Consider the following 16,609-nt stretch of genomic DNA (forward strand, 5'->3'; position numbering starts at 1 on the left):
CAGAAAAGGGCATTAGATCTCCTTATGGATGGTTGTGAGCCACCATGTGGTGGCTGGGATTTGGACTCAGGACCTTCGGAAGAGCAGTCAGTGCTCTTAACTGCTGAGCCATCTCTCCAGCTCCCCTCTTTTTTTTTTTATTTAAAGATTTATTTATTTATTTATTTACCCAGGCCCATTCTTGACATATTCTCTTTAACATGACCTAACTAGAAATTGGGACCAAATTCATGTGCTACAAATCTTACTCATTTACAATGTATAATTTGTTGCTTTCTTTTTAATATCCCCAAAGTTAGGCAATGACACTCACATGCAAGGGCAGCATGAAATCTTGGCATGGCATCAGCTTGGCCTAACTGGTGCTTCCCCAGCCCATCTTTTTCTGGTGCTGGCTTTGACTGCTCATAGCATTTCTCGTGACCGGAGTCTTGCAGTCTGGAGTCTCTGTCTCTCTTCTTCCCCTCAGCAAATGGTTTCAAGTTAATTCGTGTTATAGCTGGCAACAGTATGTCATACTTCAGCCTTCTACCGCAGGATAGTACTTTTGACGTGCATTGCATTTATTTCGTTTGGTTGTTATTGAGACGGGCTCTGCTTATATAGCCCTGGCTGCCTGGAACTCACTGTGGAGACCCAAGTTGCCTTGAACTCCCAGGGGTCCACGTGCCTCTGCCACTACCAGTGCCGAGGTTACAGGCATGGGCTGCCATGCTCAGGGAGTATTGCTTTCTTAAAGGAGACTATTTCAGGATTTAAAAATATATAAGGACTATATAAGCGTAGCCATGGATTGCTAACTATACTGAGTGTGCCTATACATACCAGTTATGAAATTATTATTACTATTGTTATTAGTGGTGTGTGTGTGTGTGTATGTGGTATGTGTGCATGTATATGAATGTGTGTGTGGTGTATATGTGTGTTGTGTGATGTGTGTGTATGTGGTACGTACACATGTATATGAATGTGTGTGGTGTGATGTGTATGTGTATTTGTATGTGGTATATGTATATGTATGTGTGTTTATATGTGTGTATGTGTATGTATATGTGTGTATGTGTATTTATGTATGTGTATGTATATGTATGTATGTGATATGTATGGTGTGGTGTGTGTGAATGTATGTGGTGTTTGTGCATGTGTATTTGTATGTGTGGTGTGTATATATGTGTGTGTGTGGTGTATGTTTATGGGTGTGTAGGTATGTGGTATATGTCCTTGTGTGTGGCATATGTGTGTGCGAGTGTTTGTATGAAAGACTATAGGACAGAGGAGGATTTGTGTGTCCTGGTCTATGACTCTGTACTGGCTGGTTTTGTGTGTCAACTTGACACAGACTGGAGTTATCACAAAGAAAGGAGCTTCAGTTGGGGAAGTGACTCCATGGGATCCGGCTGTGGGGCATTTTCTCAATTAGTGATCAAGGGGGGAGGGCCCCTTGTGGGTGGTACCACCTTTGGGCTGGTGGTCTTGGGTTCTATAAGAGAGCAGGCTGAGCAAGCCAGGGGAAGCAAGCCAGTAAGGAACATCCCTCCATGGCCTCTGCATCAGCTCCTGCTTCCTGACCTGCTTGTGTTCCAGTCCTGACTTCCTTTGGTGATGAACAGCAGTGTGGAAGTATAAGCTCAATAAACCCTTTCCTTCCCAACTTGCCTCTTGGTAATGATGTTTGTGCAGGAATAGAATCCTTGACTAAGACAGACTCTCTCCCTTTTTTCCTTTAGATAGGCTCTCACTGAAACTGGAGACAGGCTGGTGGCTGGCAAGTCCAGAGATCTCCCTCTTTCCATAGCCACACAACTAGGGTCACAGGCGCAAAGACCCAGGCTCACCGTTACATGGGGGCCCTGGGATGTGAGCTCAGTATAACAAATGCTCTTCCCACTGAGCCATTGATCCACGCCTTATTATTATTATTATTACTATTACTTCTTCTTCTTCTACTACTACTACTACTATAATTATTTTTATTTTTATGTGTATGAGCATCTTGCCTCTGTGTGTCTGGTCTTTCGGAGGATAGAAAATGTTGTCATATCTCCTGGAACTAGAGTTACAGGCAGTGAGCTGCCATGTTGGGTGCAGGGAATTGAACCCAGGTCATCTGCAAAAGAAAGGGTGGCAAATGCTCCTAACCTCTGGGCCATCTCTCTAGATGCCTGCAAATTATTTTTGAAGATGCTCAAGCTTTGAAAAACCATGTTTGTAAACCACAGCCAGCCAGTTTCCCTTTGACCCAGGCTTTCACATGGAAAAACAAAACAAAAGAAAAACTCCCAGAAAATCAAAATGATAATGTGCCGAACACCAGACACCAAAACTGAACTAAATAAAAAGGACAGCCAAGGCCACTCAGAACAAACACATACACACACACACACACACACACACACACACACACACACACACACACTTTTATTTCTAGCAGAAGAGGAAAAATTCTTGGCTTTGAACATTTGAGCATCCAAAGAAAATATTTATGCTTACAGAAACGAGCAAGTTGAAGAAATTAGAAAGCAAATGTATTATGCAGAAATCAATTGGGGCCACACTATTCTAAGCCCGGGTCAGCAGTTGTGACAGAACCTGACATTTGTGAGGAGGAAAGCAACTCCGAATTCCCCAGTTGGCGTGCTGTGCACGTGCCTGCGTTTCTGAAGGCACAGAAGTCACAGGCGTATGAATACTGATGCATGCTCCTGCCCTGTCACTAATTCCGCGCTATTATTGTTGTTCCTGGGAAGGGGTGACTTGCATGAGTGTTCAGATCCATGGGTGACCGAGTCTTACCTGAAACTGAAATTAGTTAGCTCAGATGAGGTGACAGTCCCAGGAAGAGTCAGGGTCTGTGGATGAAAGGCTCAACTCCACCTTGGGTGTGGGATTTATCACTTCCATTAGGTGCGGTAGAATGGCAGATTCAGGTAGGTATTGACGGTGTGTTCTTGTGGGCTTTTAAATTTTATTTCTGACAGTTGTATGAGAGTGGTGTGTGTGTGTGTATGTGTGTGTGCATGTGCACATGTCTGTACATGTGTGCATGTGTCTGCACATGTGTGCCTGTGTCTGCACATGTACACACACACAGGCTTCCCATCTTGTACTTGGAGGCAGGTTCTCTCACTCAACTTGGAGTTCAGAGACTGGCTAGGTCTGTGAGTTCCGAGAGCCTACCTGTCCACCACACCCCATCCCAATGCTGAGATGGCGTGATCTCTATCTTAGTACTGGAGTTGAACCACAGCACCCAGCTTGATGTGTGGACCTTGGAGACCTGAACTCAGGTCTTCATGCTTATATAGCAAGGATTACAGCAACTGAGCCAAATTCCCAGCTCCCTACAACTTGCTTTTATTAATTAATTAAATTTGAGAACAGGTATCGCATGACCTAGGCTGGTCTATAACTGATATGCAGCTGAGGATAACCTTGAACTTCTGACTCTCCTAACTCCACAGCCATCCCTGCCTGGTGGCCCTTGACCTACCTCGCTGTAACTTCTGTGCTTTTCCATGGGTCCTTTATATGCGTCATAGTTGGGTGATTGTTTTTACAGATACCTTACAGAGCTGTGGAGTGTGGCTGTGCTGTGGCCCAGGGCAGGCCGGGAAAACTTTGTCAAGAGTAAACAGTGGCAGAGCTGGAGAGATGGCTTAGTGGTTAATAGGACTGACTGCTCTTCCAGAGGTCCTGAGTTCAATTCCCAGCAACCGCATCACAACCATCTGTGATGGGATCCCATGCTCTCTTCTGGTGTGTCTGAAGACAGTGACAGTGGACTCACATACATAAAATAACTAAGTCTTTAAAAAAAAAAAAGAGTTAACGATGGTGCTGTGGATCAGTTCTTGAAGGAGATATCGGGGCTGTTAATACTCTTCTGAGAAAGCAAGAATTCAAACAGGAAGCAATGAATAATGCAAGTGTGAAGACAACTCTGTGTGTGTGTGTCAGTGCTTTGCAGCTGCTTCACTGAAAACATTCTCCAGGGCTGTCAGAGGGTGAACTCTCCGTAGCACAAACATTTGTGAAGATACAGCACAGCTGACCGACTGCAGCTGAGCCAGAGGAGACAGAGCTATGCCAGTTAGGGTGAGGGTGTGCTCGGAGCCAAGTAGATGAAAAGAAAATCTTGTCCGCCCTCCTCCCCATGCTTTCTTTCTTACCGCTTCCCCTCCTCTCTCCAAAAATTTTCCCAAGGAAAATCCCTAAAGGCAGGGATCACCCGCTGGCTGAACAACTGACAGGGCAGTGCTCTCTCCAGACCAAGTCACGTCAGGGCAGACTGCTGGGTGGACTTCCAGTCAAGGGAGCTCACTGTTGAATTTTGTTTGATACACACCAGGGAGCCATTTCCCTGCGCTGAACCTCTCTCTAGGAGCCTCACTGATCAGTTGCCAGAGATTTAGCCCTTGGTTCTGAGGCCACTGTCACTCTCCCCTGCTTACTGATGTGAAGCCAGATACCATGACCCTTTAGAATAAATGCAGATGTCCCGACAAAAGGGAGCAGCTGCGTGGAGGAGAGACTCAGGAGGACAATCTATGATCCACAGAGACCGTGGCCTCAGGACTTAGGGAAGTAAAAGCACATTCACACAAATGGACCAATGGCTCTGGATGTGCTGTAGGAGGAGGAGAGGAGTCCATTGACTGAGGAAGTCCGGCTGAGCGGACTTGCTTGGATTAGAGTAACACTGCTACCCGTAGCAGACTGTTTTTGGTACCTTGGTTCCTAAGAACCAGCCTCTGGAAACAACCCACTACGTATAGAATGACTAAATCAATGATAAATTGAGATCCATTCATACAGTGGAATGCTCTACACCCATGAAAGTGGATGAGGTCTTGTTACATTCATCCTGGATGGATCTCAAATCCACAATGCCAAGGGCAAGAAGCTAGGTGCTGTAAAGCTGGGCAGGCAGGCAGGCAGGCAGGAGGCCTTAGTAAGGAAGGACCTGAGCTCAGAGCCCTGGCACCCACGTTAAAGTCGCGAGTTGCGCATCTGTAACCTGTGCTCTTTGGCCAGTCAGCTTGCCCCAATCAATGAACTCCAGGTTCAGTGAGAGACTCTCTCTTAAAATATAAAGTGGATGGGCTGGAGAGACGGCTCAGCAGTTAAGAGCACTGACTGTTCTTCCAGAGGTCCTGAATTCAAATCCCAGCAACTACATGGTGGCTCACAACCATCTGTAATGGGATTGGATGCCCTCTTCTAGTGTGTCTGAAGACAGCTCCAGTGTACTTACATATAATAAATAAATAAATGAATCTTTAAAAAAACTAAGGTGAAGCACAGTCAAGGAAGACACCCTAGTATTGATCTCAGCCTGTGCACACACCTGCACACGTGTGAAGGCACACCTGTATGTATGAGCACACCTACATAAGTATGAACATACAATATATACATATGCACACGTGCATGGGATATGATTTCATCCATAAAAAGTCTGATGTGCAGACTGAACTCATCAATGCATGTAATGGAAGGCTAGATACTCCCAGAGTGCCCCAGATGTGCCTAAGAAATGGCGCAAAGAGCCCCATAACTGTGCAAAATCAGCACAGACAGATATAAAATACAAGCCAAGGCTGTGGTTCTTCCAAATGTGAAGTGACCACATGGGCCGTGGTTAGGTTGCATCTCTGTGCTGGCTCTGTGCGAATGGTCAGCCTCTGAACATTGGGTCTTACACAAATGGATTTGACGTTACTTTTTTTTAAGGTAAGGTCAAATTCAATACAAATATTTCCTGTTCCATTTCCTGAAACCCAGGGTAGGAGCTAAGTCTGAAACTGTAGGGAGGAAGTCCCTTAAGGTATCCCAATCCAGGTAAGGCTAAAGTTGAGAACTAAGCAGCTCTCAATGTTCCGGGGCCAGCCATCACTAGTTCACAAGAGCAAACTGCAAAACTTGACAAGTCCGTTAAAATAGTGCCATCATTAACACACACACACACACACACACACACACACATTGTAGAAACTTACAATGAAATAAACTATACTAAGTTCTCAAAAGCCACCATTTCCTATTATTTCATATTTTGTCAGACCCCACGCTGTGCTAGAGGATGGTCCAGCAGTTAAGAACGCTGGATAGTGGTCTTGCTAAGGACTCACTTGGCAGCTCACCACCACCTAGAGCTCCCGTTCTAAGGAATCTGATTCCTTTTTCTGGCTTCTGTGGGAACTGGGCTCTCGTGTGGTGCATAGACATACATACAGGCAAAACACCCGCACAATAAAAAAACAGAAATATAGCAATTGAAAGCACACACACAGAATGTATGGCTTAGAGGTCATTCCGGCAATGTTGTGTGTGGGGCAGACATACTGAAGAAGGGTTGCCAATGTCACCTCAGAAATATCAGTCACCTTAGAAGTATTTACATCACAGAAACTGGTCATCCCAACCTATTGGGGCTCAATTTAATGTTCTGTAGAATAACATAAAAAGTGTGTTGGCTCAGTGGTTAAGAGCACTGACTGCTCTTCCAGAGTCCTGAGTTCAATTTCCCTCAACGACAGGGTGGCTCACAACCATCAGTAATGGAATCCGATGCCCTCTTTTGTCCTACAAATAAAGCACTAATGCACATATATACATAAACCTTTTAAAAAACTAGAACTTTTAAAAAGGTGTGCTGTGTGTGTGTGTTGTTGTTGTTACATTGTGAACAGTTAAATCTGAGGAAATATTTTTGCAGAGTTTAAACACTTCTAGCCATTTGGTCATAGACTCCCTGAAGTGGCTGGATTTGTGGCATAAGCTAGAGTCATTGGAGAGAAAGCATCCTCAACTGAGGAAATGGCTCCATGAGATCCTGCTGAAAGGTATTTTCTCAATCAGTGATCAATGGGGAGAACCTAGCCTATTGTGCCATCCTGGGTTCTATAAGAAAGCAGGCTGAGCAAGCCATGGGGAGCAAGCCAGTAGAAGAACATCCCTCTGCATCAGCTCCTGCCTTCAGGTTTCAGCCCCGTTTGAGTTCCTGTCCAGACTTCCTCCAGCGATGGACTGAGATCTGGAAGTGTAAGGCCAATAAACCCTTTCCTCCCTGATATGCTTTTGAGTCATGGTATTTCATTGCAGCAATAGAAACCCTAAGTAGGACACTCCTGCACACCACTGATAGCGACATTCAGTCCAGACTTGTGCGTCTATGGTTTGTTTCCCTTTTGTCTGACTCTTGAGAGATAACAGAACACTTGTGTGGGACCTGAACTCTGTGTGCTAACTATATAACCATATATTGGCTGTAAATAGGTGTGTGTGTGTGTGTGTGTGTGTGTATGAGTTATAGTAAGAGGTATTGTGAATGTTCTTATTGTCTGTTAAGTGTTCTACAGTTCTGACTAGCACTTGTATGAGTATGTATGCATGTGTACATTGGAAACTGGACACAGAGCCTTGCACATGCTAAGCACACGCTCTACCACAAGGCTATATTTCCAATTCCCAGAAGCACTTCCATTTATATTTACGTACACATATGCAGTAATTATATGGTGGTTAATCTTTCTTGTTAACTTGACGGGGATTTTGAATTGCCATGGGAACAGACATCTGGGGATGTCTGTGAGAACATTTAGAGAGAGGCTTAACTGAGGGGGAAAACTCGCCGTGAATGTGGGTGGCATCAGCCCATGCTCTGGCATCCCAGACTCAATGAGAACAAGAAGGCAAGCTGAGGTGTTCGTCTGGCTCTGTTTCCAAGCGCACGGGCAGCAGCTGCCTCGCAACACCTTTCCTTTAAACCGAGAGCCTAAATAAACCCATCCTCCCTTTAACCGCTTCTGCCAAGAGTTTTGTCCCCATAATAGCTGATACAGTTGCTTTCCTTACAAGACCCATCAGCAAACCACCCTCTCCACTCCTTCCATGTTTAAGACACAGGCAATCAGACTTAGGTGAGGGTCCAGCCGCAGCCTGTCCGGTACCAGCTCATGAGACGTGGTGCAAATCTCACTGGCTTGTTAGGGACTCCTGATACCAGGTCCCACCTTAGAGCTCCCGAATTAGACTGCCTTTTCCACAAATCTTCCATTCCCATTGAGCCTGACTTTAAGCATTAGTATCCCTTGGTAAGAAAGAAATCAAAGCTCAACCCATGTAATGTTACTAATAGAGTTGGGAAAATGTAGTAATTGGAGATCAAAAGCACCAGGCCCCTCACTTAGGTGCTTCATAGAACTGGGGAAAAACACACAACAGCCACGCCCATCTTGCACTACATACGTGCCAATTACTGAGCCGGTAACTGTGCCGTCAGGAAAAAGAAGTCCATTCGAGGCCGTTGAATTATTAAAACAGAAGGAAGAAAACAGGTATGGGTGAAGGCAAAAACAGTCCCTGGCAGGCTCCCTCTGCTGCATAAGAGATGGACAGGGTGCGTTGCCAAGACTATGTTCCAAAAGTCCAGAGCAGAGCAGGAATCACATGACATTGTGGCAGCTGGGGGGAGAGAGTTGTGTGCTGGGATGCTTCCTGGAGGTGTCAACTAGGCCAGGCCAGGTTATCAAGTGTGGAGGGGGCTGGGCCCAACTGCAGGGTTGTGCTTTCCTAGCTACTTACCAGCAGCAGCACATGGCTTAAGGAAAAGACAACCAGACCTTAATGCTCAACACGCTGTTAGCTAAAAAGGAGGCGGGAGCTCGGATGTGCTTCGAAATTGAAAGCAAAAGTTTCCCCCAGAAGCAAGGACTGTCTTGGTGGCTTGGTTGGAAACACTGTAGTTGCTCTGAGATGTAAGGGCTACAAGAAGCACGCGTTAGAGCCTGTGCAGGGTCTGGAAGGGAAGGCGAGGCCAGGCTCTCCGAGATGGTCTGGGTATTATGCTAGGGCAGAGGCAAAAAGCGATGGGAGGAGTCATAGAAACTCCAGTGATTCTAGACTACGGGAGAAAGAAATGCAATTGTGGGCGAGCCACAGGGACCAGCAGATAGAGGAGGCATGGGGTGGAGGGGAGGGAAGAGGAGGTGGGAAGAGAGAAAAGGGGGGGACATAGGGGTAAGAGGGAGAGAGAGGAGAGTCACAAGGAGAAAGAAGCATCAAGAGAGAGGGGGAGAGGAAGGGGGAAACATGCTTGCGCACATGAATGCACACATATATGTACACACACAGGAGAGAGAGAGAGAGAAAGAGAGAGAGAGAGAGAGAGAGAGAGAGAGAGAGAGAGAGAGAGAGAGAGAGAGAGAATGAGAACATTCACTCTGTCCTTACTCAAGAAATGACTACAGGAAATGTTACTGTAACCATTCTTGTAGCAATTGTATCCAAGGACATAAGTAAACTTGGAGATAAAGTGACATGACCACCCACCTACAGTACAGCGCTTCCTGCCAATATATTCCGGGAAGGCCCAGAAGACCACTAACCTTGGTCAGCACTTAGAACGTGGTCTGCGGACATGACTTCAGGACATCCTCGTGGCCTCAAGGATGAGGGCATACGTCATTGCCATTTTCGGGCTACGGGAGACAAGTTCTGAATGTATTTCACCCAGAGCGCACGGCTAATAAGTCGCCAGGGCAGAGACAAAATCACAAAGCTACCGATGGGCTGGTCAGCTGAGATGGCTTGGACAGGATCAGAGCTTTGAGAGTTATGTTCTGATGAGGAGAAAAAGGAACAGTCTGTGTCGACATCTCTGCTGATAAGGAGGGTTGCTCCTAGTACCCGGCGTATCTGTGTACTGTTGGCACCCTCTTATCTCTCGCTGCTGGACATGGCTTGGTGTGTGTGTGTGTGTGTGTGTATTTTGGACTCGCTCATTGGAACTGTGGCAAAGTTGGAGAGTTCAGGAGCCTTGGCATTTTCTAGGTGGTGTTATGTAACGGGGATAGAAGCCTGGCTTGGATCGGGAGACCTGGGCTGAGTTCAGGAGAAGTCACTTATTAACTATGAGAGTGGTCAAGTTACATCACCTTGCTGGTGCCAGTGCTTTGTCACCAGAGGGAGGCTCAAACAAGTGACCTTATAGGGACTTGACTCCATGACTCCATGATTCAGCCGGCATTGACTTGAGTGTTTATGCCTGTAACCTCCAACAACATACATTGGAAATGACACGTAGTCAGAGTCAGTAGATTTGTGTAGGCAAGGTAGCTGAGAAGATGTGTCTGTTAGATATGTTGGGTGTAGAAATGTGCCATTTGACGCCAGTGTTTCTTCCCTTGCAAGAGTGATCTGGAATGAAAAGGTTTAAAGTATCCCTAGCCTGGAGTTCATCTTGGATGTATTCAACTTCTCGGTCAGACTACAATGAACCCAGTCTAAGTGTTATTATCAGTTTCTTAACCTTCTCTTCTTCCTTTTGTGCTTCTGTAAATTGGAATTGAAAATGAATACCAGGCGCAGTGCAGTCAAATGCTGGGCATCTCGGAAGAATGTAAGAAGCCCTAGTTGTTGGTCTGGCTGGTGTATGTGTTGGAGGGGGTCACTGGGTTCGGTTTATGGTTGGTTGGCTACAAATTTAAAAGACATTTCTCCACAGAGAGATGGAGTCTGATCTTAAAACCCATAAACACTGGGAATTTGCTGTTATCCAAGAAAGAAAACTTAAGAGTGGCCTAGGGAAGTGTAGTTGCTCTGTCAGGACCTCCTGACAGTTCATCCTTCTGTGCCAATATGTCTCAGTCCCAGCTAGAAGGAATATCTGAAGACAGACAACGCCACAGGCATCTGGGAAGACCCTGGCCATGCATACCCTTCATTTCCTGTGTCTGTCTATTTTCCAACCTCTGCCTTGGGAACAAAGGAGCTGGGAGGGGAGATAGCTGGTTTTACCTTAGTCACTGGCTTTATGTGTTTCTCAAACTAAAATAAATAAGTAAGAAAGTAAGTAAGTAAATAAATAAAATCTTTAAATAACCAACCTGTAGCCATTCTGTCTGTTTGATCCCTGCCTCCTGCCACCCTCCAAGCCTCCTTTCCCTTTTCCCCTTTCCACAGAGTCCATACTTTCTCCTACCCCCCCCACCCCACCTCCTCCTCCTTTGTCCCTTAGCTATTTGTAACTCATTTTGAACTCCTTCTCCAACTTTTGGTTTAGTGCTGTGAGGTTGATGGAGAGAACCTTGGTGGAGAAGGGAAGGGGAGTAAACGGGCCAGATTTAAATCACCAGCCAGGGGAGAGGAAGTCTTCACACAGTAGGGCTGAATTTCTGCTGTTACAAGATCAACAGAAAGGTGAAGATGTGTGTGTGTGTGTTTGTATGTGTGTGTGTATGTGTGTGTGTATGTGTGTGTGTATGTGTGTATGTGTGTATGTGTGTGTATGTGTGTATGTGTGTATGTGTGTGTATGTGTATATGTGTGTATGTGTGTGTGTGTGTGTGTGTGTGTGTACAGGTATACCTGGAGGCCACAGAACAGCCTCTGGCTCTCATTCCCCAGGTAGAGTCCACCTTATGTTTTTCACAGACATCTGTCTCTTGGTAGCCTGAGACTTGCTGATTCAGGCTGACTGTCCACCTGTCCCTGCCTCCCCAGGGATGGAATTGTAAGCACGCTGAGCCTTTTTTTTTTTTTTTTTAGAGGTAACTTCTGGGAATTCGATTCAGGGCTTTATGTTTGGATGCCAAACACTTTAGAGACTGCGCTGTCACCCAGGCCCCAGTTTGTCTATTTTCTACCAAGCGAGGCTAGCAATGCTCCAAATGTTTCTAGCCATTTTACAAGAGAGAAGCCAAAGGCTGCTGATACTTAAGAAAGCAACGGAAAGGCTGACTGCTAACTGAGTAAATTCCGTTAGTGACAGCTTGCGAATTCTAAGGTTCTTATGGGCTCCAACATTACATAATTTAGAGTGTAATTTGACTACTTTAAATAAATTATAGATTTATGATTGTCATATTGATTATATTTTATGGCATATCATTTATCACAGCCAGCCATATATCGGTTAATGGTGAGGATCTGGCCTGTAATGGGATCTCCCCAATAAGAACCATGGAATATGATCTGTCTTAGAATGGTCTAGGATATAGCAACCTTTATAGATCAAGCTCTTAAAGAATAGCATACAACTATGTCTTAATTGATTAAAGATATCCCTTAACTAACTGTGCTTTTGTAAAGCTATTAGGTGAGCTGGGGCTGTCAGTACTTGATCAAGAGTTTATCTAGAGGGTCACCTTTGTAATTTGTAATTTGTTAGTGACTCTGTGTTTAAAATTCCCAGAGGGTAAACAACTGTTACAAATTATTCTTTAGAAACAGAGCAAAGGAGGAAACACAGGTAAGAGGTGCAAACTATCAATGTCTGAAACTTGGAGCTACTGACCCTTTTCAGGACTTTGGTTGGGATTTATCTACTATGTATCCAAACCTATCCACTGTATGTACAATATTGCAGGCCCACTGAGGCTGAAGGAAGAAGGTACTTTGAGGCTTCACGACACATTGTAGCCTTTTATCAAACATGTCCTGCAGAGTGACAGCTTTCAACCTTTGAAACCCTGTAAGCCATAGGGCCTCTCCCTCCATGGTCCTGGACCACCATGGCTGGAAACAACTGTACCATCGCACTTAGTTTAAAAGTCTGTATCCTGACTACTTCCAAACACTCATTTATCATCTATGCAGATGAAGGCATATGCTCGGCACATGGCATTCAAAATAATCTCATACAACAGAAAACATTGGATTTCTTATGAAAGTTCTATAGATCCCCAAATCAGCCTTGGGACTTGCACAAAGATGATGATTTATTCTTCACCTTTTCCATATTGGAATGTTTAGCATCTTGCCTCTTTAATCTGCTTGGAAACTTCTTAAGAGTCAGAGACTCTACCCCACCCTCATGATAGACCTTTAACTTTAACTGATCCATGCTAGGAAGTGCCTATTTCCTTAAAAGTGTGGAACCTCTTCTATAGGACCAGCTGTTCCACTGAGTGTTCCTGGGTTATCTGTAGTTACTGAGTTAAACAAGTAACTTTTCTTGGCCTCAGTCTCCCTGTCAAAGATGAAATTTTCAAATAGGAGTTTATGTTTTAGATCATCAGGACAGATCTTTTAAAAACAATTACCCAAAAGTTGTCACACACCAGTTGTTGTATATGTGTGTGTGTATGATGTATTTGTCCATTAATATGACACACGTACACATAGAATAAAAACATAAATGGGCAGAACCAAACCTTGACGCATGCGCATAAATGCATCTACTATTCTTTGAAACGTTCTTGTATCTCCTGAAGGCTAAAATGAAGATGAGTCAAATCTCCATTCCTGACACCCAGATGCCCAGGATCCTCAACTGTCTACTACCATTTTGGTTTTCTAGTTAGAATGACCCACAGGAAGGAGAGAAGGCGTATGGGGTTCATTTTAGGGTCGTTTTCCTCACAGAGAAAATAGTGATTTCAACAAACAATCGATTCAAACCATATATAAAACAGCAAAACCCAATACTTTCAAGACTAAGAAACCTGCTCTAGGACACACACTCCGCATCAGACGATATGCCACCCATCCGTGCTTGTGCGCATGCGCAGAGATACTGACCTGGCTTGCTGGAAGTGAAGAACAGGAATTCCTGTGCACAGCTGGCCTTACCTAGAAAAAAGAGAGAAACACTGTTGAAATCCCTCTGCCTGCCAGGAGCTCACGGGAACTCATTTTTAAAACAAAACAAAACAAAACAAAAAACCCAAAACATACTTTGTATCTTTCTCCATACCCAAGGATGGGCAGAGTTGGCCTAACTTCAGTCTGTACTGTGTGTTCACTGGTATTTCTTTGGGTCAAGTGTCTCCTGAAATAGCTATGCTAGCATTTTATAGCATTTAAAAAAGTATATTTCTGAACATTTGGGAATGGTACAGAAAAAACACTTAGCTACAAATGGATGAGAGGCACGGGGAAAACTCTCACAGGCTTTCTCAAACAGACAGTGGAGGAGAGATATTTGTTTCTTCGAAATGTCATTTTAAAACATCATTTTAACCCCAGGGCAATGAATTCTGGTTTCTTATTTATTTATTAGAAGTATTAAATTAAGTCAGTAACATTAACCAGCTTTCTGTGTATCTTCGTGATCACACATAACCCTGTACCTTGAGATGCTCATGACCTTCACAACTTTGGAAGATAAGAGTAGGCAAGCTCAAAAGACTGTTGATAATGATCGTCCAAAGCCTCCCACCATGGGAGGTAAGGGTCAAACCCATACCCCCATTGACATTCAGATATGATCCAGAAATCTCGGGAGAACCTTGTTTAATACAATAATCAACTGCTCACTTCCCCTGTGGGGCAACACGCAGATGTTAACTTACAGTCCCAAAGACTGAGTTTATCTTATGGGATCTATTGGTTCTCATAAGACGTGTCTCAGAGATCACCGAAGACGAAATACACACATCAAGTCTCCAAATAGTGTTTCAAAAGTGAACTTAGGAGCCTGTTGGTGGCTTATTATCTGCCCTTGGCAAAGCTGAACGCCTCTGGAAGCTTGGTATGAGTTTGAGTCTCCTGTATGTTTCTTCTGGCCGGTAGAGCAGCCAGCAGGGTGGAGAATCTCAGGCTGAAACCCCAGACTGAGTATCTAATAGCTTCCCCCAAAGCACAGAGCAGGGCGGTTCAAAGTCAGCAGGACTCCTCTGCTTGCTGCGATCTAGAGCTTCCCAGCTTTCTGTGACTTAAGTATCCAGTTTAATGCACGCCCCCATGCCCAATGCCCCAGCTCCTGTGTACAGACAGCCCCAAAGGCACAGCTCCCTGCTGACTTGCAAAGCCAACTCAGAACTCTGGTTGGCTCTCCCTAGTCCTAACTTTGCTGGCTTGTCCAAGTCTAAATATTGACTTTGCTCCTCCGTTTGAGTAGTTTGATATGGGATGGAAACCCCACGGCCAACAGTGGGAGCTAATGTTATATTTTTTTACATGGTCCTTCCGCTTTTTGGGAGGTGGGTGTGAGTGTGGGTCTCTTCTGCATATCTTCCCACACCACCTGGCTGTGACCCTAGTAACCTGAAGCTGAACACATAAGTTTAGGTGTGTGTAAGCCACTCACGGGCGGTGTGTACTGTTGGCACAGCAACTCACAACAGACTCCCTAGACACAGGGCTGGGGGCGGGGGAGGATAGGGGAGGATAGGGGAGGATAGGGGAGGATGAGGGGGCGTCATCGTGTACCCAAAGGCACTGCTTGGGGCAGGGCAAGCACCCAAGGGATCAGAGCACCCCACTTCTTGCATCCCGAGTTCCCCACCAGAGTCCTTCGAGGAAAAGGCGCCTTTCTTTGGGGGCGCGGCAGCACCCGCCCTGGTGTAGCCGACCTGCTAAAGGTGCCTGTTGTATGTGTTCTCAGCCTCTACAAGTTAGGGGTGCGGCTGGGGCGGGTGCTCCTTCACATCTCTTAGGCTCACTGGTCTGGGAGGAGACTGTCCCCGTATCCCTTCAGCTCACTCCCGCAAATGTCGCTCGGGGGGCACATGGGCCGGGGTCCCCACCTGCCACCCGCGGGGCGATTGGGAGCTGGTGGGGGTGCTCCGCGGCTCACTGGGGCTCTCTGCACGACACAGCCACCTACCCTGCAGCCTAGCGAGACCAGGCTCCCTCCGCCGCTCAGCAGCGGCCCCCGCCGCGCGCGCTCGCGGGGACGCCGGGACCCTGCGCACCGCGCGCCACCCGCCCAGCGTGGCACAAAGGCAGCATGGCCCAGCCGCGCCCGGCCGCGTCCGCGTCCCGGCGCAGGCCACGGGACTCGTCCCCAGGTCGCTGTCGCCGCCAGCCCTGCCCTCCTCCCGCCCCCTTCCCCGGCCAGGCGGGGCACCGGGCGGAACCCTGCGCCCCAGCACGGAGCAAGCAACGCGGTGGCGGCCTCCGATCGCTCCCTCTCTCCACCGTGACGTGAGCAGCCTTGGCAGCTATTTATAACCACACGATTGGATTTCATTCATGAAACCAGGGCCCGATGTGTCTGAGCTGTGGGACGCGAGGTGGCGAAGGTGCCGCGGCTGCACGCACACCGGAGGGGCCTGGGCTCCAGGGCGCTCGGTCGGGACCAGAGTGCGTCCTGCACCCCGGGGACCCGGCCTTGGGCCAAGCGGAGATCGGAGCAGGGCAGGGTGTGTGCGAGCTGTCCCCGCGCCCCCTCCCCGCAGCATCCCACCCACTCCCGAACATCCGCTGGTCCTCAGTCCTGGGCTCAGGAAAAGTAAGTTGGGCCACTAACCGGCTGGGCAGCATAGCTTTCTTCCCCCTAGGAACTGACCGGCCGCGGACTCCGAGGGAGGACATTGGCTTTTGTTTCAAAACCGAGCCCAGCTGCTGACTAAGCGCTGCGCTGGCCCAGCCTCCTCCCCTGGGCGCAGCACGTGCGGGCTGGTTCTCCCCCTCCTGGTCACCTTCCCCTACACCCGGCTAGAGGGGTCCCGGCAGGGGGCGGGGGAGGGCGCCCTGCTGCCCCCCCATCATCTCCACCCCCACCTCCCACCCCGAAATCAGCCGTTTTAGAGAGGCTGGGGGAAGAGCTGAAACTGATTTCGGCTTCTCCCGGGGTCGGCAGGAAATCTTGGAAAGGAAAACCAAACTAGCTCTTCTCCGGGCGTCGCGGACTTTCAAGCCGATTGTGAGTTCTGGGGGC

General features: G+C 46.9%; 1 protein-coding gene across 3 annotated transcripts in view; it reads right to left on the reverse strand.

Moving 5' to 3' along the window:
- Rhobtb1 (Rho related BTB domain containing 1) overlaps positions 1–16,311 on the reverse strand; it is a 73,825-nt gene extending 57,514 nt beyond the window's left edge. The window contains exons 1-2 of one of the 3 annotated variants that reach the window (XM_052163559.1): positions 16,199–16,311; positions 13,525–13,575 (exon numbers count right to left, since the gene is read on the reverse strand). The gene's annotated coding sequence lies outside the window, so the exon portion shown is untranslated. Of the gene's footprint in view, positions 1–9,389; positions 9,631–13,524; positions 13,576–15,553; positions 15,757–16,198 lie in introns of those variants that run through there. The other 2 variants (XM_052163560.1, XM_052163562.1) reach the window with 2 other exon arrangements.
- Between the last annotated feature and the right edge of the window lie 298 nt (positions 16,312–16,609).

This window comes from Apodemus sylvaticus, chromosome 19, assembly GCF_947179515.1.
Source record: "Apodemus sylvaticus chromosome 19, mApoSyl1.1, whole genome shotgun sequence".
NCBI lineage: Eukaryota > Metazoa > Chordata > Mammalia > Rodentia > Muridae > Apodemus > Apodemus sylvaticus.